Below are 25,982 nucleotides of genomic sequence, written 5' to 3' on the forward strand. Positions count from 1 at the left end.
GAAATTTTTTCCTAAATGTACTGTGTATCCTTAGTTTTTGTCTCTCTGACCAAATTAAAAATTCAGTACCAAAATGCCACACTCAGGATAACTCTGTAGTCTTTACCTTGGCTCAATAAGATATATGTAATATTAAAAAGTTATTTTAAAAAATCTATTTTGAAGACACAATATGTGGTGACTGACTTTCCTTAGGGAGCACACTGATTTTTCCATTATCTGGCTTTTTTAGAGAATGGGATGTACAAAGTAAGTGAATTTTCCAGATAGCTTATTTAGAAGGTAGACCTTACTTAGAAGGCCTATAATTCTCCCACCCCATGAAATTGTTCATGCACTGTGCAGATTTGATATGTTTCTACTTTCACTGTGATTCACTCAGTTAAGGTTCTTTTTGATGCCATTAAATGTTTAGTTCCCAACTTATTATTAATTCATATATTCATTCACATATTTATCTGTGTAGCATTATTAAGCAGCTACTATTTGTCAGGCTCAGATTAGATGGTGAAAATAGAAAGGTGAACCAGACCAATTCTCTCATTTAGGGAACTCACAGTCTAGTGAGGAAAGGGACAAGTAGACAATTGATTTGAATACATCACAGGGCAGCAAACTATAGCCCATGGTCTAAATTCAACCACTGCCTATACTATATGTTACACTGTATAGGAACATAGATAGACACACCCATTTTTTAAATGGTATTTATGGCTGCTGTCCAATTATAATCACAGATATGAGTTGTTGCATCAAAGACTATGTGGGTTGCAAAATCAAAAATACTACTCTCTGGTCCTTTACAGAAAAAGTTTTCTGACTGCTGCAATGCAGTGTGATGAGTGCCATCATAGAGGTATATTCCATATTCAACAGTCCACAGAGAAAAGGATGAGCAACCAAGGAGTGTCCACACAAGGCACAGAATATGTGAGCCATGTGCTGATGAGTGAGTAGAGGATCAGTCATGTTAACAGCAAACGCAGAAGGTCAACAGGTAAAATCTTGGAGGTGAGAAATCAGTGGAGCCCTTTGGAGAACAGCTATGTAATGGGGGTGCAGGAGTTGAAGATCAAATCTATGTTGGAGAAGAAGCTGAAGAGAGAGGAAGAGAAGGTGTCAGCAGGCCATGCTGGTTTCCATTCTGTCAGCAATGGGGATTCACTGAAGGATTTTAAGCAGAAAGAAACAATACATGGAATATGGTTTGAAAAGAGATGAGCGGAAAAACCAACTACGATTTGATTGCATTGGGCTAAGGAAGAGATAATGAATCAGGAAAAGAAAGAAAGAAAGAAAGAAAGAAAGAAAGAAAGAAAGAAAGAAAGAAAGAAAGAAAGAAAGAAAGAAAGAAAGAAAGAAGGAAGGAAGGAAGGAAGGAAGGAAGAAGGAAAGAAAGAAGGAAGGAAGGAAAGAAAGAAAGAAAGGAGGAAGGAAAGGAAGGAAGGAAGGAAGGAAGGAAGGAAGGAAGGAAGGAAGGAAGGAAGGAAGGAAGGAAGGAAGGAAGGAAGGAAGGAAGGAAGGAAGGAGGAAAGAAAGAAGGAAGGAAGGAAGGAAAGAAAGAAAGAAAGGAGGAAGGAAAGGAAGAAAGGAAGGAAAGAAAGGAAGGAAGGAAGGAAGGAAGGAAAGAAAGAAAGAAAGAAAGAAAGAAAGAAAGGAAGGAAGGAAAGAAAGAAAGAAAGAAAGAAAGAAAGAAAGAAAGAAAGAAAGAAAGAAAGAAAGAAAGAAAGAAAGAAAGAAAGAAAAGGCAGTGGCAGTGGGGATGGAGAGGAGGACTCAAAGGTCCTAAGGAAACCAAATTAATCAAGGCACAAGCTTTGCCATATATATTCAGTGAACATTCTCTGTGGCATCGTAACTGCGGGTGGCCAAGGCAGGCAAAGCGGCTCCATTCAAATCCATCCCTGAAGGGCCCAGACAAGGACCATTACTTACCTGTGGCGTTCAAAAAAGGAAATCTTTGGTCAGCCTTTTTTTTTGTTTTTTTAATAAAAACTAAACATTGTTCAATGGCAGCTGGTGAAATGAGTGGAAAGGTGACTTTAGTATTGATCATGGGGACACTTTGGCTCATTATTTGATCACTTGCTCTCTTTTTCACTTTGTGAAACTAGCCAAACATGGAGACAGGCAGGGTACCAGGTCGTCAAAAGCACAGGCTCTAGGTCCAGAGTGATCTCTGCTCAAGACCTGACACATTCCCTTAATCTGTCTGTATTCTTGGCCAAGTAACTTAGCCTTGTTGAACCTCAAGATCCTCATCTGTAAAATGGGAATAGGAACAGTAGGCATCATGCGGATGAGACAGGACAGCACAGCAGAATGCTTAGCAACAGCCCTGGCTCAGAGAAGTGCTCTGGGAACGCCAGTGGAGTTATATGAAGTGAGCTCCAGAATCCCTCAGACCTCAACCAGCTGGGAAGCCTCAGCCCACCTCCAGCAAATAAGTGAAACCCCACTGCTGTTGTCACCTAACACACTGCAGTGGAATCACTGAGTTACTGAGCACATTGTATAATGTCTGTTTTCCAAGCTATAAAAGCCATGCCTCTTTTGGGAGCTGCTCCACGCTCAGGGCCAGCACTGTGCCAGGCACGTGGTAAGGCTGCCAAATGGATTGTTGAACAGTGAGAGGAGGTGGAGGGGATAAAGGGTCAGGGAGGGGGGAGGAGGGGAAAAGAGGAGGAGAAAGGGAGAGGGGAAAAGAGGGAGAGGAGGAAAGACACAGCACCTCTCTCCTCTGTTCTCCCTCAGCCTCTCAGTTTTGCTGCCCCTAAATCTGACTGTTTAGAAACAGAGTAGGGTGAGGGACTAAGTGGCTGAGGAGCACAACACACTGCTCTAATCCCTGAGGAAACCTTTTGGGGTGCAGGGTATTCAGACTCACTGTCTACCTGGAAGCAGCTTCCTGAGGCTTCATTTAGCAACAGCCTTCCCCAGGCCTGGGAACAGGGGAGTTCTGGCTTCCACGGGCCAAGGGCCAAGGCAAAGCATGTCAGGGTAACACAGCAGCTTAAGGAGACTTCAGAGGACCTTGTCCAGGAATTCATTAAATTTGAATCCCCTTATAGGCAGCTCAATTTTTTTTACAAAATTGGGGCTTTTAGAAATCTCAGTGGGAGGCCTTGGATTTAGCAATCTGGGCCCCTAGCAAATGTAAATTCTAGAGCAGAAAACTTAAACCTAATAATACTTTAAACACCAAAACAATTTTTAACTATTTTAGTGGAAATCCTTCTACTTCGTATTACATGTCCCTAGCCATGATAAACAGAGTGAAGATGTCACACCTTTTCTTGATGTCCAAGGCCACTGTCATAAATAGGAGTGACTAGGCCAAGTTTTAGGCCATGTCAATTGTTCTCTAAGCGGTCCCAGACTTCTAAATTTAATCTGTGGTAGTTCTTATCCCCTTTTTTTGGACACTGCTGTTTATGTGGCTATAGTGGGGACAATAAAACCGTTGCCCCTATACCAGAGATACCCAGAAAGTGATGCTGTTCTCATTGATATTTCTTATATTTCTATTATCTATGGTTCCCTCTGCTTCTCACTGCTGTTTCTCACATTGCAGTTGAGCATCCACATCTCTTCTGACTCTTTCCTGGCTGTCTGCTGTCCCTCCAGTCCCTGGGTTAAAACTAGGAGAAGGTGAAAATTTTCAGACAACCCACCATTACATGTAAATATTAAGTCTCCAATCTCTAAAGTTAGAGACATAGAATAAACTCATGTTTCACTTATTATAGCTATAAATGGTTCCCTATATAAATCTGTATAAGTATGTCTATATACTGAGTTGGTTTACACAAGCGTATATCCCTGATCCTTCAACTGACAAAGCCTAGACATAATGACATTCCAGAAGCAACCAGCACACTTAGCACCCAGATCCTGGTTTCTAACACCCTTCTCCAATAAAAGGAACCAGGACTCTTGGAGAAATGGCTAATTTTAAGACTGGGACAGAAAATATACAACGTGAGCCTGCAGTATCTTGTAGTGATAGGAAGTAAGGAGAGGTTAAAAAAAAGGTAAATCCATAATAATGAGGATATGTTGAAAGGATGTAGGAACCCAATGAAAGTGCTCTCAATGGCCAAAGCTAGAAAAATTTGAGCAAGAAAATAGATAAAGTAATATTAGATTATAACTCAAAGTAAAAAGTAAATATCTATGAGTTCTTACTGCTATAAATGACTGAATATTTAAATAATTGGGAAGAAAAGATAAATCAAATATGCCATGCAGAAGGATTCCAAATAATTTATGTAGGATTCCCTGCCCTCAAGGAGATAGACCATAATTTTCCACTCAAGTGTGAGCTGCACAAAGTGACTTCCTTCCAAAGAGCACAGCACAGAAAGATGAAAGAAAAGCAAGTTTGCAGTGGAGAAACCTGACAAACATGACCTCAGCCAGGCAATCAAGATTAGCACCAACATTAGTGTTGATAATCTGTACCCTTGCTATGACATGATAAGGACGGCACTTTATGTCTGCAATCTTCCTCCCCAAAACCCATAACCCTAGTTGAATTATGAGAAGCACATCCCAACTGAGGACAATTCTACAAAATACCTCAACAGTACTCCTCAAAACTGTCAAGATCATAAAAAACCAAAAACAAAAACAAACAACCAAACAAAAACAACAAGGGAAGTCTAAGAAACTGCATAGCCAAAAAGAACCTAAGGAGAGAAACATGATGAGCAAACATAATGTGGGATTCTGGGTGGGACCTTGGAAAAGAAAAGAGACGTTAGGGGAAAACTATGGAAATTTAAATAACTGTGGACTTTTGTTAATAGTAATAATACTGTGTCAGTCTTGGTCCATTAATTACAACACATGTGCCATACCATGTAAAGTGTGAAGAAAAGGGATAACTGGATGTGGAATATATATGAACTCTTTGCACTATCTTGGCAATTATTCTATAAATTTAAAACTCTTCAAAAATAAGTAGTTTATTTAAGAAAAATTATATCATGGTCCTCCAGACCTGGGGAGGGAGGGTGCAGCACCCCATTCCTGCAAACCCTGCCCTCCTGGGGATGGGGTTCTTACACATCCTGGTGCATTTCCACCCTTAAGGTATTAGACCTCTGACAGTGGATCAGGGCAAACTTCATACACTTAGACCATACATGACTAGGGCTGGAAGACTTTAAAAAGCTGTGCAAGCAATTATTTCCCATATGATCTCTTTTCCAATTTATCCTTATTGTGCAAGATAATAGCTTACATTCATCAGGGAATAAAAGTCTCCCAGGAAAATGACAAAAACTCATGTAACAGTAGGAAGCCAATTCGTCAGAATTAGTTAGGGCAAGACCATTTCTTGCAGTTCTGATTTACGAGCTTCTCAAACTGGCTCCTAAACTAACTTCCAGCTAAGAAAATGTGTTAAAGCATCAATAAAACTATTCTAATAAGTCCTCCATAACCAAAACCTAATTGAAGCTTATAAAGAGGGGGAACACCAAGTACTCCTTAAAAGGCAAAGAGAAAGAGGTTAGTCTTTGATAGCTAGCAGGACCATGTGATGCTGCTACTTTCTTACTGGCCCACAAGGGAGGGGAGAGTACTAGAATCCCCTAGAGTCTCTGTGGTCTCCAGAGAACATGTCAAATTGTGTCATGACATAATCTGGCTGCAGCAAGGAAATTGGGCTCTAGAGAGTAGAACTCTAAGTATGTATGTGGGATTCAATTCTATTTCTCCCTCCTTGATTAAACTACTTTATTGCTCTAGTCAATAATTTTTTCATTCACAAATGAAGAACAATAAAACATTCATCATTGCTTACCCATCTAAGCAGCATGATAATTAATTAAAATATATTTGTGTAAGCATAAGAGGGTATCTCTTAACTTTAACACATATATAATTTGGAGTGTATAATTTTAATAGAATTATTACAGAAGTAAATCTGGACTTTAGATTCAGTAGGTAGGTCTTTGTTTTAGTCAATTATTTGACAAACATCCCTTAATCCATACATTCATTACATACATTTTCTCTTTTTATTTTCATGAGATCTTATTTGTAGATCTAAATAAGCCACTGTCCCAAGCCCTGGTCTGACCACTCTTCCAGTACTCTTGGAAACATCTGAAATACTGAATTAACATTCATACCACAAAGACACATTCAAAAGTCTTGTGGACCAAGAACATCATATTCTATAACATATCTTAAATTGTCCATGGATGAAATGCCTGGAAACACTGAGAATTTCTGGTGATTTTAGTCTACATCAACTATTTGCCTCATTCACAACAAGAGGTCTTTCATTTTATTCCTGGGCTGGCATGTAGGGTCTTGGTATTGCTCACTTTCTTCTGTGCTCACCCTCCCCCATTTCTAGAGCTTCATTCTGAGTCTTAGTTTGGCAACACCTTTCCTAGATCATTAATTCACTCCATCCCCAGGGCTAGCCGGCTCCCTTTAAACAAGTTCTAGTTCTTGGAAATGGCCAGGAAATTCTTAGATCTAGCCAACTGTAGACCCATCTTTTTCTCTCTGCTGTTACCATTTTGGATGCCTAGGCAGAGGTCTCACCCTTTCCCCTCTGGTAACTTTCATAATGCGTACAAATAGGGCTTTCCTGTTTTCAGTTTTCTTAGTATAACCTCTGCTGAAGTTGAGAGTGCATTTAAGGGGTAGAGATAGCCACTAGAAAAGGAGAGGTACGGTTAAAGATAATGGAAAAGGGAAGGTCTTTCAGCAATGTCTTAGAAGAATCAGAATGGGCTTAGGGTTTGGAGCATGGGTGTTTGAATTTGAGAAGGAGCAAAGGAGGGAGAGGTGTGAGAGCCGAGTGGGGAGGATGTTAAGGTGTTTCTGTTAAGGAACAGTTGTTGAAGAGAATAGGAGAAATTGATGCTTGGGGACAAGGGTGAGGATTTCTCTCATATATTGCAAGTCCCACTGAGACTGGTCGTAACTGCCAAGAACCTATAATGGCACCTTCTAGCTGTTTATGGGAGGCTTCATATTATTGTATAGATCTTGTGTTTCCAAAAATTTGTCTAAAGGGATCTGTGACCCAGAAAGTTAAACCTTGCTGCTCTAGACAATCTTGTAACTTTTTCTGACAGAGAGTTTCTATCCTGGAATGCCTTTCACCGTAGGAAAGTTACAAAACCACTTCTATCTAGATTTGAAGTCAAAGAGACATAAGGCATCAAAAAAAAATGTTTACATTCTCATAACTTTCCTTCATCATAGGGATTATTTTGGTGTATTGCCAAGCACCAATCAACTCTGGGTAGTGCCTGCATTCCAAAACAATTCTGCAAGAATATATTATTTTATGAACAATAAACTATTGTAATGTTTCTTAGTTCCAATATCAGACCTAAAGGAATACCACATCGCTTGGTCTCTTGATTATTTTCTCATGAACCTGTAGTATTTGATTTATGCTCAACTATTTCTACATCTAAAAACATTTGGGTATTTTATAATCAAGTTTTAATCTTCTAAACTAGATGATTCAGGGAAAATACTTAATCCATCAAAATGACTCCAAACCATGTGCTTTTCAAATCACCCCAAAAATGGCATATAGTTTCCATCATGTTTGGATTGTAAAAGTCTTTGTAATTTATGACCATTGGCTTATTTCCAGTTCTCTGAGTTGCCAATGCCATCCTCCAAAGGACCCCTGGCAGGATTTCACAGGGATATTGGTGGGTTCAGATTAGTAGGAATAACCAATGAATTCATTAAGTAATAGCAATCAGTCTTGAACCTTGTTCTTAGTAAGTGTCTTTGTAGTTCACCAGAATTCAGTCTTTGAATAGGAAATAAGCTTGATGAAAAGGAAAAAAAAATACTAAAAGTAATATGCACCCACCAAGAGCCAAGTACTCTGCATACATAATCTCACTTAAATTTAGGGAAATATTTATCATACAGAGAGAAAAATTAAGGCTCAGAGTCCCATAATTTACTTATAGACATAGCTGGAAATTAGATCCCAGGTAGATGTGAGTCTTAAGATCTTAGTCTTTCTACCACTCCATTCTGTTGAGTCTTACTAATAATTGTAAAACTAAAGTAAACAGTTCCAAAGCCTATTCTAAATGATTTCTGCTGGGGATATGATCATATTTTTTTCATCAAATTCACACATATTCTGTCTATTAGTGGGTATACCAATAGACAGGACATGTGTGAATTTCATCCACCAAGATAGTCAGGAAATGTGTCTTTTCCTAAACCATAGGAAAAAAAATACAGAAATAAATAAGTTTTTATAACTTTCCAGACTCAGTCTGAAAATAAAAATTTGGAAAAAGAAATATCATAGCTAATAGTACACTAAGTAACTAAAAATAAGGAAAATTATCTTTAAGTAAATTTCCCGACAAAGATGGCTTTTCCACTGTAAGTAGGAATTTATTATTCATATTGTTGGAAATAACTTCCCTTGTCTTAGTTCTATCTTTAGAATGTGCACACAGACATTGTTGAATATAAAACATGTACAACATGTAATCTTTTGACATAATTCATGTCTGAAGAGGCAAAACAAAACCACTCCTTCAGAAATTCCTTTCTGGATTATTATTTTGTTTTTAAGAAATCTATTTTTAAAGAAATAAGGGACTTTACTGTTCTATAGAACAGTTTCTTACTTCAATTTATTCCTCAAATTATTTTTACTCATCTACCATGCAAATAAATATATCTTTATCAATAAAAGGCTTTTAAGAGGGTTTACTTATTAAATTTCTCCAAATATTTTTCCAGGAATGTATTATGTTTCTCCTTTTCCTTATGCTTTTAAATGTATTTCCACATCCTGCCTTTGCAAAAAAGCAACCAAAATAATGAAAACAACAATCTTAAGGGGCAGTACTTGTAGTTGGTGAAGGGTTTCAGGCCTCTGAGTTAAGCAAGTGAAGAGTTCATCACTTCTGAGCCATGTGATCTCCACAAGTTACTTAAGTTATATAAACCTCAATTTTGTCTTCCCTGAGATAGGATTCTAGTATCTTCCATATAGAATCATCAAAATAATTACATGAGGCATGTTAAACATATCTGATACTATCAGTCAATTAATGTTGAGCATTATTAGCTCTTCATTTCAGATAGGTAAAGCCCACTCAATCAGAAGACCAAACAATCCAGGAGACATGGTCATATAGGCATTTTCATGTCATTGTCTCCTTTGAAGTACCATGACTGGTCAGACCTCTCCTGCAGAAACAGCTTTTGGGGTCATCCTCAGGGCTCCTGTGAATGCCCTAAGATTTTACAAATAGGTCCACATCCATACCATGTGAAAATATGAGAAGACATTGACACTTCCAAATGTTATAAACCTTCCTAAGTTTTTTCTCTATCTCTTAACTTGTCTGTCAAATCATTTGTTTCTTCTCTTTTATCAATCAATTAAATCATATTTACTGAGTGCTAAGTTTGATGCTTTAGGAGAAGAGAATTCTATGTCTTGGTCCTGACATTAGAGTTTGGAATCTGTGGGAGAGGCAAGAGCCATGCCAGAGAAACAATGGGAGTGCAGTTCAAGACGGTGGATTATTTAATGTGAAACTGAAGATACTAAGGAGTTCATAGGAGAGAAATAACTGTTGGTGGGAAAAATACAAATTATTGACATTACCTGCCCTCCAGACTGGCTGTCTCTACCTTTCTGAGAGTCAACAAATCCACTAAAGAGTGATTTGTTTCACTTGGGTCCTGGAATATTTAAATTTAGGGAGTATGAGCATACATGCTCCAGACAATTTTAAGAGAATAGGGAGGGTATGAGAGGTTACTCCTTAACTCTCAACAAAATTCATGTGTGCACCTCTCGACATTCCCACCCAACTCCCTGTGTACAATATTCAACATTCCTTCCATTCCCGCTCACTGCTAACTTCAGACTCAACCAGACTGGAAGGAGAAGGAAGGGGATCTACTCTGTCACAAACAAAGTATTGAATAAATTATGTTAACTCAGCTTGAAAGCAGCGTATGAGGACTTGAGTGACTTGAGTCAGAACACCATTTTTTGTAATTAAAAGATATAAATCTTGTGATTTTATTTTTCTCTTAGGTTGTTTTCCAAAGTGGTGTTGTGTGTTCCATTATGATTACTTGAAGTTCATCTCATTGGAACACCATTTGGAAGTCTAGTTAAGCTCTTTACTGCTCTCTTCATGTCTCCAAGGTTTACACTTTTTACAAACAAAGCCACCTCAGGAGGGGAAGAGTGGAGGAGAAGAGAACAAGAGGAGAGGAGGGGAAGCAGGGAAGGAGGTGGCATTATTCTGCATGGTCTGGGCAGGAGAAAGATTTTAGTTTGGGCTTGTTAATAATGTGTTGTGTTTCTTAGTAGAAGCTTCTTGACTTCACATTATATAACTTGACATTAGTTATCTAATGTCATCTCTTTTAGAGCTTGAAGTGCCATTTTATTTATAAAATCTGAAAGTCACTAACTACAAGCATTATTCAATGGCAGGGAAAGGACAGGAAAGATTGTCCTAAATGGAAAGGAGGTATATCAGAACATATATGGAAGACTTAACTTTTAATAGAGAATATCGTAATGATGATCAAAATTACCACTTTGGTTTCTCTGATTCACACCCTTTTATTTCATACTCACTCCCAGGAAATCTCCAGTTTTTAATCATTTCTGAACACTAGCACAGAGATATGGTTATCATTTCTACCAAACAAAATCTAAATAAGATATATAGAGAGGGAGAGCAATTGACCAAAGATCAGAGAAGGCCGCAAAGTCAAAAAAGAAAGGAGGCTGGTGCCCAACTTACATCTCTACAGCTGCTCATATAATTTCCCAAATAGGTTTGTGATATGCCTAGTTATAATGTGCTAGAACTCACCCAGAAAATCATGCAATTCTACTTAGAGGAGAATATATCAATGTTTTCTTAAAAATAAAATAAATAGATCCACACATACATAGGCTATCCAATAAATGCTTAAATTGCTGTATGCAATACCTAATGAGTAGGCCATAGGAAAGACATTTTAATGGTGGGGAGACAAAGGTGAGGCACAAAATGGTTAGAAAAAGAATTCATGAGGTTCTTTTCCCAGTTCAGCAGTAAGTAGCATATGTAGCCTGTCTTCTGAGTACTTTCTGTGTACTCTGAACAAGCCAGGGGTTTCTATGAGGAATTGTTTTAGTCTTTAGTTTTAAATGGATGCCATAATTCAGTACTTAATGACTATTCTTTTACTCATTGATTCCTTTCATTCTATGCCAAAATCTTAGTACCTGCTTTCATTGAGCTCCCACTCCTACTAAAGAGGTAGACCTTAAAAAACCTGCCTCTGCTTTTGGAAAAGCCATGGGTGCCTAGCTGTGGAAGGGGGAGTTCATTTGCAGGAGCATCTTTACCTGATCACCTACTAGTGGGAATATTGACTCTGTCTCCTACTTTCCCTGTAGTTCCTCATTTTATAGACATCTCCTTGCCCTCGCCTCTGGCAACTCAATCCTCTGCTCTCACCACTGTGTGTTTGGGAGCAAGTAAAATGAAGACAAAAGGAACCCCTTAGAATGTAGTAGAGCTGTAGAGTTGGACACGAAGTATGATTCCTTATACATAGTTCTAGGCCAATCCTTTCCGTCTCTCTGTCCTATGTTTGTTTTTGTATGTATTTACCATCTCCATACTTGTTTTTAAAGCCACCAAACTTGTAACAAGTCCTTATTTCTAATTAAAGAGAGGCTGTGAATCTTTCAACAGATATTTATTAAATGTCTACTATTTGCCAAATGCTGGGACCTTACAGTCTTCTCTATTAACTTCTACTTCTTGTTTTTGTTTGTTTAAACACTGGACAGATAGACATTACTAATTATAACATCTAATCTCCAGTCCTGATACCAGGTATACCAATAATTATCTGAGCGACCTTGGACAATTTACTTTTTCTTTCAGGGTCTCCGTTTTTCCTTGTCAAAAATAGAGGCCATGATACCATTAATGGGCTGAATTGTGTTCCCTCGCAAAATTGATGTGTTGAAGCCCTAACCCCTGGTACCTCAGAATGTGACTGTATTTGGAGAGAGGCCTTTAAAGAGATAATTAAGTTAAAATGAGGTCCTTAGGATGGGCCCTAACTCAAGCTGGCTGGTGTTCTTATGAGAGGAGATTAGGACATGGACAGGCACAGAGAACAGATCATGTGAGGGTATACAAGAAGACAGCCATCTATAAGCCAAGGAAAAAGGCCCCAGTACAATCCAAACCTGCCAACACCTTGATCTTCAATTTCTAGCCTCCAGAACTATGAGGAAATAATCTGCAGTACTTTGTTAGGGCAACTCTAGTAAACAAATACAGATACTGAACTTAAGTCTCCTTTGGTTGTATAATCCTGGGATCATCTCTTCCCTCAAGGGAAATAAAAATTTAACATACTCTAAGTAACAATATAAGTGTTTTTAAAATGTGTTTATCATTTCATTTCTCAAACAACACTAGCAAACTAAGTCCTATAAAGATTTTTTCTTTTTTTAAATATTTTTTATTGATTATGCTATTACAGTTGACCTAACTTTCCCCTTATGCCCCCTCCCCTTCTCTCTAGCAATCCACTACATAGTTCTTGTCCATGGGTCATTCATATAAGTTCTTTGGCTTCTCCATTTCTTATGCTATTCTTAACATTCCCCTATCTATTTTTTAACAAAAATTTTAATGTAAGGTTCCAATTGCTCCGTAGTAAGGGAACCTTTAAGGGGACAAATTTAAAAATGTTTGTTTCTCTGTAAGCAACTGTATTAATGATTCCTAACATTTTACTTCAAAACATTTCTGGAGTGAATGTATTGAAGTTTAAACAAAAAAAGTTTTTTACCTGAATACAGTTTTGGAGTGAAATTTATCAGAGTGTCAGGTTCCTCTCAGACCCCATGCAAGTGACTGAAGGAACAGAAAGCATTCAGGGTGGCGAAGCCACAGCAGATGCAGAAGAAGCTGAAGACCTATTGGTTCTACTGGAGCCCCAGTGTGGCTCATATGCCCTGAAAAAAATTGATAAACTATATCTAGCTGGGTGTTTTGGTTGTTTGGGTTGTGTTTCATTTTGTTTTCACCAAATTTCTCTTCCTTTCTCTATTGAAGAGTGATTCCACTGATAGTGGCTCAGGAATTTAAATTTAAACAGATGACACCTTAAGTGTTATATTGAGTGTCAGCTTGCCGATTTCTGAACATTTGGGCTTGCTGGGTTTGACAGGCTGACAAACTTTAAACAAAGGTGAAAAAACTAACTATAAGACAAAGACCTATAAATTTGAAGGAAAGGGAGGGTGGCCTGGGTAAGGGTTATGAGGGTGACATTTTTCTTTTATTAACTGCTAGACAGGAAATGAGGCTTAAAGTATTGAAGGGATGATGAAGGAGAGGGGAAAGAAGGATCAGGTAAATGGATTGCAAAAACACCACAGCAAAGGTTAAAGGGTGTGTGCTGAGAAATTGGTTTTAGCAACTGATTCTGTTACACAGAAACAGGAGCCAATAACCTGGAATCCTCTGATATTAACTCATAAATATCCTAATTGGCATACTACCTTAAGCAAAACCATCGGAAAAACATGTTTTCCTTCTCATTCCTCAAACCCATATTAATATCTTTGAATGGTAAATTTATTACTTGGTGATCATTCTTGAAAACCATCACTTTATTATTCTGTTGTTTCAGGCCTTCCCAAATGTCATGACTACCCATCCCAGGAGAGCAATAACTGCAAGAAAACATCAGTAGCAATGCTGTAACTATTAATAGAGTTTGCACTCCATTGTGATTGTATGTCACAGCAAGACTTGGCATTTTAAGAGAAAAAGTATTAGAGAAAGTTCTGTGGGTTTGGGTTAGGTCACTATGGTAATAAGACCAAGTCTATTAGCTGGTCATTTAAAAACTTCCATGGAACTTGATTGCCTTCCAGTGAAATACTTCATTTAATTTCCTCATAATCCATTCCCTCTCCTGCCCATCACACCTTTAATAACCCTACGTCATATGCTCATTAATCTTTCTACCTCTACATCATAGAGTTTTACATTTTAATATTAGAGCTGGTCATCTTGTTAGTTTGATTTATTGTTTTCCTCTTTCAAAAAGTCCACAGTCTTTTTCTATGCACTATAAATAACAAAGCATGGCTCCAGATTGAATAACGGGGCTGTAATTCAGGCTGGGGACTTAGCTGCCTTTCTTAAAGCTTCAAGCCGCACCCCTGGGGATCACGATGTCAGTAGAGACTGGTGATTGATTTACAGCCCTGCAGTCAATCAGGAACCCTATACTATTCAAAGTATTTCTTCAAATGACAAGTTATTAATGCTCTGAAATGAAAGTCAGAACTACAGTAGATCAGATGTTAATTTAATGAGGATAGCTATTTTTTCCCTACTTAATGAGGTAGGAGTTTTTTTAAAACTTCTTAATCATTAGCAATAAATAGTCAAGATTTATTGTTATTGTTGTTGTTACTATTATTTACAATACTGCACAGGGTTCTTGGTAAAACACATTCACTTTTAGAGTACTAAAAAAACTAAAATGAATAAAACAAAAAAAAAGGAAGGGAAAGAAGGAAAAAAAGAAACGAGAGAAAATGGGAGAGAGTAAGTTTACTTGAATGCTGTCCTAAAGTTCCAATCACCTCATAATTGAAGTGCACTGTTGAAGAGCTATGAATGCGATTTTACTTTGTCATTTGCCAAGTGTTCAAACAACTAAATTATAAGCCCTAAGATGTCAAGTCAAATAGAGCCATATATCTTACTTATTAATGCCTCAGGAAAACAGAACATAGTTGCAGAACATTATAAAATCCTGGGGAGCTCCCAAGAGCTATTTTTAATTGAATTTATTGGGGTGACACTGGTTAACAAAATTATACAGGCTTCAGGTGCACAATTCTACAGCACATTATCTGCGCACTGTGTTGTGTGTTCATCATCGTTATTCCCCCTTTATCCTTCGCTTCCCCCCACGCTTCTCCCCCTCCCACAGTCACCACACTGTTGTCCATGTCCATAACTTCTTTAGTGCCTATGTTCACAATTGCATGTTTTAATTTCTCAAACATTAAGATTTTTGATGATAAAGGTTATTAGAAAAGACTGTCAAAGATATAATCTGTTACCATCTGCAAAATGAAGGCTCTCATAGCTCACCTGAAAAAGTATCCTAACCTTTGATCAGGAGTCCTTAATCATGGATATTTTTGGAGAATATGATGAAAGCTGTAGACCTTTGCCCTAGAGAAAAAATGACATCAACAAACACCAACTCCCTCCTTTCTCCCTCTCTCTCTCTCTCTCCCAGCTTCCTTTCTCTCTCTCTCTCTCTCTCTCTCTCTCTTTCTTTCACTATTTCTCACACAAAATTTTGCCCATTTCAGGGAATTCATGGCCTTGCCTCATGAGGTAAACTATATCTAAAAAAGAAATACATTTTTCTCTAGTTTTTACATAGATTACATTTAGTTTTGGTCAATTAATAAAATATTTAATGCTTAATATAAATATAGAATCAAATTTAACTCCTTGGGGAGCTAAACTTTATTAAGTGTTTATTGTGTTCTAGGGGAAAAAAAAATCTCACTTCAGAGGACCAAAATGCTTGGTACAGGGCCTGCTTTGTGTTCTTGATAGTGTAGGGTAACATGGACCTTTAGTAATCTAAGAATGAGTGATTTTTTTTATTGCCAGTATTCTAGCCAAGTATATTATAGGAATAGTTGTTTTTGTATTTATAATGAAATAATAGATATAACTGGAACTATTCTCTGGGTCTCATTTTGTCATCAAAAAATAAAGCATACTTAAAACTCAATCTAATGTAAGCTATTTAAATGACAAGTTTGGTAAGAGCCTAATATTGTATAGTGCACATTATAAGCTTATTAATTCACCCTTACATGCCCAGAGGCAAAAAGCAGTGCAGGTGAAATCATAATATGTTCCTTGAAGAACTTTGTCTTTCTCCCAGCAATTTATTTGACCTACACTATTCTCTCTTTACTTCAAAATTTTCTAACCATTGGTAAAAATAGTTCATTTCTCTTTATTCTTTTGTTTTCATTGCCCTTTTCAACATACTTGTGTGTACATATTATAAAGGATATGAGAGATGTATATGCTGAAGACAGATTTTTCTATGGCCTTTGGTTAAGTCACATGAGAAGCAGTCCAATAGCCAGAAAACAAGCCATGGTTGTGACCAGGTGACCAGTTAGAGTCTCTTTCCCACTTGTTCAATGTCCTTGAGACATGCAGTGACAGAAGCCCTTGATGGCTTTCCTGTGCTATGACTCATAAGGCAGCAGTGCCCAGGGGTTACTTCGTCAGCTTTTCCTTCTTCACTGGGCTCAGAGTCATTTTAAGTTTCATTCAAGATGGAGGAGGTTTTAATGGCAACTAATGCTGCCAAACCAACTATCACAGTGAATTGGAGTTCTCAGTTTAAAATAAACTGGAAAACACTTCATTCCTGTGGCAAGAATGTCCTCATTCAGTAAATGTCAAAGATAATCTGCACTCACCCTTAGTGAGCCAAGTCGAAGCCTCTACCTTCCTCCTGATACTAAGGCATCCTGGGATTCCCAGTCTGTGTACCCAAAAGATGTGAAGTCATTTTCTGACTTTCAGCAATTAAAACTTACTCTGTAGAAACAAATTACACATGAAAAAAGTCATATGAGAACGTAGGAAGTAAGTTGGGACATTTTATCCTTGATTCTGTGATCCAAGAAAGTGTCCCACATTTACCACAGTTACAAATGAGAAGCCCCGTTGAGAATCCAAGTAACAAGTTGATGCTGAAAGTCTATCAGACTTGAAGAATTCATGTTGCTTGGAACTTTGTGGAGATTCTTTGAGACCTCTTTTTAAAGGACACCTATTGGAATGTTTTCTTCAGAGTGATTTTAACTCCTACAACTGCCTTTTATCATTCTATTAGATTTAGTCTAAGGTCTCATTTTGAGACTGTCACAAGCCTGGGCATTGACTATATCTCTCAGTAAACGCTGGGAAGCATCTATCAAAGTCCTTTAGGAGGCTCAGAGTCAACTTTACCCCACATTCATTGAGTGCTTGCTGTATGCAAAATCCCATGTAAAGTATTTGCGTATGTTTCCTTATTAAAGCTTCACAAATCTGGAAAGAAGCAATATTCATACTATTATAGTTATAGAAACTCAAAGAGAGGAAGTAGAAAGTTTTGTCCTGGCTTGGCAGATAGAAAAAAGCTTATAATGAGAACTCTTCCATGCTCTGTACTTCTTTTTTCCATTCTTCCTTTTCCATGTACTATTTCCTCATATACTATGGAAGAGTTTAGCTGAAAAATTAAATCCAGAGCCATTTTCACCTGAAGTCATAGTTTGATGCTGTATTGCTCTAACTTTTTTTAAATTTCCAAATTACATTATAGTCTTATCTTTCTAGCAATGTGGAAACCCCTCCAAGTATTACACAAATAAAAATGCCAGTTAAAATGCAAAATTATGATTTTAATGTCTGGATAAGCTGACCAGAGAGTAAGGGAATGCCTCAGATGTCAGGAATGATAAGGAAGCACAAATCCTCAAGGGTAAGTAAGTGCTGGAGCCAGCATTTCCCTGAGAGAAAATGCCAATTGTTAGTGCTCTGAGCAGGGCAGGAATCAGGTCACAGACACCAACTTAAAAGCCAGAATCTCTGGGAAGCAGTTTTCTCAGTGGGTGAAGTAGTATGAAATCCACCCCAAGGAGTGAGCCAATAGCAATATATGCCTTTTTCTGCTTCTCTGCTGGGAAATCCTAACCTCAAGCCACACTCACCCAGAGGTAAGGACCTGAAGTTATTCCACCTACATGGCCAAAAGCAAGTAAATAAACTCTAAATCAAAAATGCAGTTTAAAATGGTCTCAGGTATCATCAGCATCTGTGCCCAATAGAGGCTAAGGAAGCTTTGCTCAGGAGGAATGCACTTACAAACAGGCATAGAGGTCACACCGAAGCTCACAATCAGGGCATTAGAAACATACTGAACTGCCCCAACTGGTGTGGCTCAGTGGGTTGGGCATTGTCCTGCAAAATGAAAGGTCACTGGTTCAATTCCTTGGTAGGGCTCATGCCTGAGTTGTGGGCCAAGTCCCTGGATGGGGCATGCAAGAAGCAACCAATCAATGTTTCTCCTTCTCTTTCACCCTCCCTTCTCCTCTTTCCCCTCTCTCTAAAACTAAATAAATAAAGTATTTTTTAAAAAGAAAAGAAACATTGACCATATAATAAGATGATGCAATACGTGAACCACTCAAATACTAACCTTGAGCCAATAGGCGTATATAGAAAATGGCACTCACAACTAAAAAATACACATTCTTTTAAAGCACATAGAAAACATTTACAAAAAATTAGGCAAGTAGTAGGCCCAACAATAGTCAACAAATTTTAAGGATTCTATAGCCTTAAAATCACATTTTATGACTACAAAATTAAGTTAGAAATTAAGAAGAAAATTTATCTTAAAAAGGCACATGCATTAGGAAATTGAAAAACATACTTTGAAATACAATATAGATCAAAGAAATTTTAAAATACTTAAAAATGAATAGTCATGAGAAATACTTCTTTCCCAGCTTTTTGGAGACACCTACGAATAATATTTGAAAAGAAATTTAAGCCTTTTATACTTGTATTAAAAAAGAAAGGAGGTGGAAGATAACTGACCTATATATCTAACTAAAAAGGTAGAAAAGAAAAAAAACATAATAAACCCAAAGAAAATAGAAGAAATGAAAAAGAACAGAAATTAATGAAACATTAAAAAAGACACATTAGAGAAATGCAATAGAACTAAAATTTGGCTTTTTTAATTAATTCTAGTAAAGTAGAAACAGCTCATACAAGATTTATCAAGAACAAAATAGAGAAGGCACAAATAAACAGTATTAAGAATGAAGAAGATTGCAATTCCATGTTGTAGCATATATTAAACAAAGAGTAAAAAAAATAATACAAAGCAAATTTTATCAATTTATAAAAATTAAACAACTGTTAGGTCATAAAGCAAAAATTAAAAACACACTTCAGAAGATCTATAGTAAACAGACTAAAGTGTAGTAAAAAGGAAACATTCTTTTAAAATATGTGAATTGACACACAAATTCAAGAAAATCTAGAAATCCTGTTTCATCCTCTAATGATTAATGAAATTGAGTTTATAGCTTTAAACTTTACATACAAAAGATTTTAAACATGATTTTTACCAAATGCTGAAAGAATGAGACATTTCCATGTTCATAAACTCAGGGAACAGAAAAAGAGGAAACTCTTTCTATTTATTGTATAAAGCTAGTACAGCATAGATACCAAAACCAAAGACACAATAGGAAAGTCAAAAAACCTAAGCAAAATATCTGAAAACCCAACCCAGAAATGTATAGAGAGCATCCATTTATTTCAGTACATGCAGAATATACATTAATTTCTAAAATATTTAATGAAAAACCTTATTAAACTAGAAATAAAAAAGAACTTCCTTAGGCTACAACAAACCCTAAACAAACCTACAACAAACCTATAATGAAACATTGGCTTTTTAGACATGACAAGGTTGTTGGCTATCACTATGTCTAATTGCCATTATATTGGAGATCCTAGCCAGAAGAGTATTGCAAAAATATATATTTTTATATTGTATTTGTGTTAAAAAGAAAGAAGCAAAATTGGTGAAATTTATAGGTGATAAGACTATATGTAAGAAATTCAAAAAATGTTTACAAAGATTTTTTTAATTGATAAAAGAGTTTAATAAGGTTGCAGGGTACAAAATCAATTTTTAAAAATCAATTTACTAACAAGCTGATAGAAAATAATAATGTATTTCATAATTAATAAATATATAAATAATGTTATTTATAATAGCACCTATTGTTATCAGATATTTAGGAATCAATCTAACAAACATTTACAAGACTTTCACTGAAAAATTATACAATTTTATTGAAAGAAATTGAATTCTCTATTACTGCTTATTATCGTTACATAACAAAACACCAAACTTAAGGGCCTACAATAATAGTCATTTTATTTTGGCCCATTTTCTGTGTACCAAAAGGTTTGTCTCTGCATGGTGACATGTAGATCCTTAGCTGGGGAGACTTAAAGATTAGGATTTGGGACCTGGAATCATCCAAGGATTTGTTCGCTTACATGCCTGGCCCCTGGGATGACTATAAAAATGTTAAAAGATCATATACAAGGATATAGGAGTTGATTTTAGGAAAGAAAAAGATTTTAGAAGGAACTGTTTTTATAACTTCATGGTATGATAGAATTTTTAACATAAAAAAATCAGTCATAAAGGATTGCTAATTTTGATTGCATTAAATCAAGAAAGCAGTTCATTATAAGACACTCTACAGGAACTTAATAAGTAAGCAACAGAGTAGAAAAAGATATTTCCAACTTTTACGAACAGCAAAGAACTTTTATCCAGAATACTTAAAGAACTTACACAAATCATTACCAAAAAGACAGTTCAATCAATAGAAAAATGACCAAAGGATTTTAAAAGGCACTTTAAGAAGAGGAAACTGAAATGTTCAACAAATGTCTGAAATGACTTTTATCTCACTGAGTAATCAAGAAATATAAAATAAAATACACTAATATATTATTTCACGTTCACTTGATTATAAAAAATTAAGAACTCTGATCATGCTAAGTATTGGCAAGAATATGAAGCAATAAAGACCCTAAAGATGGAGGGTAAACTGTTAAAAATGCTCTGAAAAAATTGAGATTACATATGAAAGCTAAACATGCACATGTCCCTTATAAGCCAGAAATTCTCATAATTTTACTATAAGACATGTATGATGATGTTCAAAGCACACTGTCAGAGTAAAAAAAAATGCAAATGTCTATGAATAGTAGAGTGAGTAAATTATTGTATATTCCTAAAATGGAATATTATACAGCAATGGAAATGAACTGTAGCTATATGCATTAATATGAATGATACCAATGCAAAACTGAGTGGAAGAAAAGACTCACAGGAGATTTTATACATTAGAATTTTATTTATTTAAAATTCAAAAACAAAGCAAAGACAATACATTGTTAGGAGATATACATATATGTTAAAAATATAAAGAAAATCAGAGGAATAATTCACTCAAACTTCAAGCAAATATTACCTGTGATGGGAAGGAGGAAGATGGGATCAGAGAGGAACACAGAAAGTTTTAAAAAAGGACTAACAATATTGTGTTTCTTGGGTTAAGTGGTGAGTAAATGAGTGTTCATGTTATTAGACTTCTTTAGATTGTACATATATCTTACATACACTCTTATTTAAGATATATTTCATAATAAAATTGTTAAATTATGTTATATATTGTAGTATATAAAGCTATTATCTGGTCTTGTGGCCACAGCGGAATAGGCCCCAAACAGTTAAACAGCAAGTACTTAGAAAGATATTTGAAAGTATAGCTCAAGAGATATACTTGAGTCAATGACTTCACTAAAGTGGGAGAGAAATCTCCAGGTGGTAGAAATATCAGCAAAATATATTTCTGTGTGTATGTTTCTTTTGAAAAAGATGTGGCTCTTTATGAAACTGCTACCATTTCTGAGCATGTGCAGAGCACAGGAATAGAGCCTAGGGACAGTCAAAGATCTGAGGATGGTTGAGAGCACTGTGGTGAAGATGTGAGGTCACCCTTTATATCCCAGTCTTGTGGTTTCTGTCTTGTAGAAAATAGAAACAGCAGTTGTAGTCATTATAGAAATACAGCTAGTGATAATACTTTAAAAGCATGAGTTCTGAGCAAGTGCAGCAGTGACAGTAAGAATTGCCACAATGAGGATCTTCATCTCATTACAAGGATGTCACTGTTCAAACAAGATACAGAGCATCATAGGATGCTGAAGATCAGAAATCGTCAGCAGTAGATGATGAAAGAAGAGGGTGATTTGAACAAAACCCAGGCATGGACCGTTCTCCTAACCACACCTGGCTAAAGGTTATGCTGATGGCTTAGGGATGGGAAATTGAAAACAGAATCAGATACATTATTGCATATCAGTATTGGTTTGTTAAGTATATTTTCTCCTAACTGCATGTTTGTTTTGTAAGATGCATAGCTTGCTCAGCAGTATAAGTTCAAGCATATTCAAATTCTTTTATTATATTCATAAATTTCCAAGTAAAGAAACCCCTCCAGTGATTACTATAGAGATACTTCCACAGGGTGGATCCAACCGAGGGCTGTAATTAGAATTCTAGATGATGATAAAGGATAAGCTGTAGCCTTCCTTATAAAACAAAGCCTGACCCAAACTCTACCTGGACAGATTTACACTCTTACCTTAACAACTTTTTAAAATAGTTTCTCTACCAAGGTAACTAATTACTCTCCCTTTGCTGCTTTTTCTGCTTTTCTACTAGTGACCACTAAAATCAGATAAATTCAAAATTTTGGAAGTCATTTAACTATTTAACTCAGCCCTCAAGATTTTCAGAGAAACAGAAAATTCCAGATGTGAATTATTTAAGTTACATATTATTCTTTTAAAATGATATACAGCCAACTCACAATTATCACCATTAACAGAGACTAGGTACAGTAGGCATAACTTCATTCCACAAATGACCAAGAAAGTTCATTTGGCTTCTCCTTTATCAAACTTTCACTAGAGTTATAGCCAGTATCTGAGATGACTGGTTCAAGTTTCATCTTTTACTTGTCTTGTTGTTCCCCTAGTGAGAGGACTGAGCCAGGCAGTAGGAGAAGGATGTCCAAGGAAAAGAAAATTGTACAAGCCCTTAACTGGATAATCACCCCTGACTCAATAAAGGTGATGTGTTTTCTCCCAGATAGTAAGGTTAATTTAGAAACTTCATGCTTTTACTTTGGCTATTACGCCTGGGTGACCAGATGTCCCACCATTGCCACTGCTGTCAATAATATGTTTGTGAATATGTCTTTCATCCTTCCTCTCATCCTTTTATCCTTCCTCTCATCTTCTTTTTTTCCTCCCCTTTTTGCTGTTTACCACCAACCAGCTCTCAATTTCCCAGGGCTTCCTTTCCCTGAATTCTTTAGTATAGCAGAAAACACTTAAGTTCTACAGAAGCATGGGTTCCAAAAATTAGTTGAGGGCCTTAGGAATGGGGCGGGGGGGGCGGGGCATCTCCTAGTCCCATCCTGTTTCACCTCCTTTTTCTTACCACTTTCCTATGATGCCAGGGAAGAGAACTAATCTCTACTCCAACTAGACATGTGCTTCATACTGGTGGCTACCCCACAACCATCTTCTACTAAGCCTTGCCTTCAGCTAAATGCAGTATTAATTTGTTATGTTTATTTTACAGTGACCTCAAAGGGATTGTTTTATTCTGCTGCTAAGTAGCAGAGGCAAGATAGAGATCCAAACCTTTACTGTTTCTAAAACAACAACAACAACAACAACAACAAAAGCCAAGTTATACAGGCACAAGTTATACAGCTTTTCTTGCTGTGTTCTCACTAACTTCAATCTATAATTTGGTCAATGTATTGTGTTTCCCACAGTAATCCCCAAATTTACAAAGGAAATTTACAAATTGTAGACCATTGAATTTTAATTATGAAATTAAATAGGAGAAACTTGTCATTTAAAGAATGTAGTGAATAGTGTAATCAATCTGCTTTCAATTAAACTACTTCAAGGGAATTTCAGAGAAATGTAAAGATCAAGGATTTTGTGTATTTACTCCTGGTCAGTCATGGCAGCTTGTTGTATTTTCTTGGTGTCCTCCAAAAACTCTACTACTAGAATGACAGCAGAGAGATTTATTTAGTCATAAGCCCAAAAGACCAGAGGAATAGAGGGGAAGATAGAAGCAACAAAATTCTGGGTCCAAGAAAGCAAATAATAGAGAGCAACAGACTTAGCAGACCCAATAAAGCTAACTACTAATCAGCAGTAGGGAAAAGCAAGAAGGAACAAGATTTATGCCATAGAACCCCCAGCAGGCTCAGGAATTGGCAGCACCCAGGACTTTTGGAAATAGGGATAAAAGTAAAACTATAACAGGAGTATTGACTGACAGTCTGCCTGAGATTTCCAAAAATCCATTCCAATACCAAGAGCCATCCAAGTGACTGCTACTCCTTACCATAGAAAAAAACAAAAGTTTATCCTCCAAAGAAGATAAAACAGAGCTGAGCCAGCCAAAGGACACCAGGACAGTTAGTGTGGAGACACACTGAAATTAGGTGGTGAAGAAAAAGCACAGGGTGGAGCAAAACTAGATTTACAGTTGTGAGGATATGAAACACAGACATTCTTTTATTATTAATTGTATTATTTTATAATGTTTTGCTCTAGGAAATCTGAATACCCACCTAAAAAGGCTCAAAGATATTGACATTGGAGCTGCCTGAGTGAAGCAACCCAAATGGATTACCCTGATCTTTAGTCTGCAACTGGCCTTGGTAACATACACAGAGTTTGCGATTAGCTCTGTAGTGCTCCATCCTATAAACATGAACAAATGAGTCTCCTAACTTTGAGGAATGCATCTAATGTGTAAAACAGGAAGCCCAAATAAATAAACATTTAAAAATTAGGGATGGAGGCTTTGGGGAAAAAACTGAGAGTAGCCACCATCTGGGATTCCAGCGCTGAGTCATCCCCCATACAGTAGCAGTCATCTTGCTCAGGTAGGCCACTCTCCTGAGCGGCAGCAACCTGAGAGGAAACAATAGTCCTGCCCCCAGGAGGGACTCTGCCCTGGCCTTTAGGTGCTTAGGCCTGACTGCTGAGTGCAGAGTGGCAGCTACAGACAGTAGATCCCTGGCAAAGAGGAGACAGAGTGGACTAGAGACACTTGAGCAGAGGCTGGGGATGGAGGCTTTGGAGAGACAACTGAGAGAGTAGATTCCGGGATACCGGTGCTGAATCATCCCCTTATGGCAACAGCCATCCTGCTCAGGCAGACCACTCCCCTTCCAGCAGCAGCCTGAGGGGAAACAATAGCCCTGACCTCAGGAAGGATTCTGTCCTTCCTTATAGTGCCTGAGCCTGACTGCTGAGTGCAGAATGACTAGATTAATGACTGAAGGAGACAGCCACAGACAGGAGATTCTTGGAAGTCTCAAACAGACTACTTAAAGTCAGACAGGATCAACATCTGACATCACCAGAGGAAGATCAAGAAAGAAAAAAACAGTGATAAATACTAGAGACTACTGAGACAAAATCCACTGTGGTCTTCTCCATGATTTGCAGCATTTTCTTTACTATATAGCTTTTAAAAATTCATTTCTTGTTCATCAAGTTTCTGCATATTAAGTCACTAGCTTTTATACTATACTTTATTTCTCTACTTCCTAATAATAGTCTTAATCTCTTTATAGCCTTATTAATACTAGTTCATTTGCTGTTGATAGTGGGATTGCAGGGGGGAGTTATTTTGTGGCTATGGATTTGTTTCTTGGGCTTTGTGGTTTTGTTCTGGCAGCACCTGCACAACAACACACAAGACCTTGAGGGCAGAGTGACTCTCAGTCAACCAGCTGGAGAGAAAGACCCACCAAAGAACAACCAAACAACAATCAAAACACAATTACTTCCAGAGAGCCAACATAAATAGCATAAAAGTCACCCCAAGAGCATCAAGTTCAGGAGATCAAGGAGAGTACACACCGAATTGCATAAGTCTCCTGCCATAGAAGTTCATACCACAAAGTCAGGGAGTCAAAACAGATCAGTTTAATAAGCAGAAGCAAAAAAGAAAACTCTCACAAATATTGGGAAGACAAAGAACCCCCAAATGAAAGGAAAGGAGGAATCCCCAAAAAGAGTGCTAAATGAAATAGAGGCAAGTTAACTATCAGATACTGAGTTCAAAACAATGGTTATAAAGAAACTCAATGAACTCAATGAGAATTACCAAAAACTACACGGAAACTA

This window comes from Pteronotus mesoamericanus, unplaced genomic scaffold (genome assembly GCF_021234165.1).
Source record: "Pteronotus mesoamericanus isolate MK-2021 breed Mesoamerican mustached bat unplaced genomic scaffold, CSHL_Meso_final contig_20, whole genome shotgun sequence".
NCBI lineage: Eukaryota > Metazoa > Chordata > Mammalia > Chiroptera > Mormoopidae > Pteronotus > Pteronotus mesoamericanus.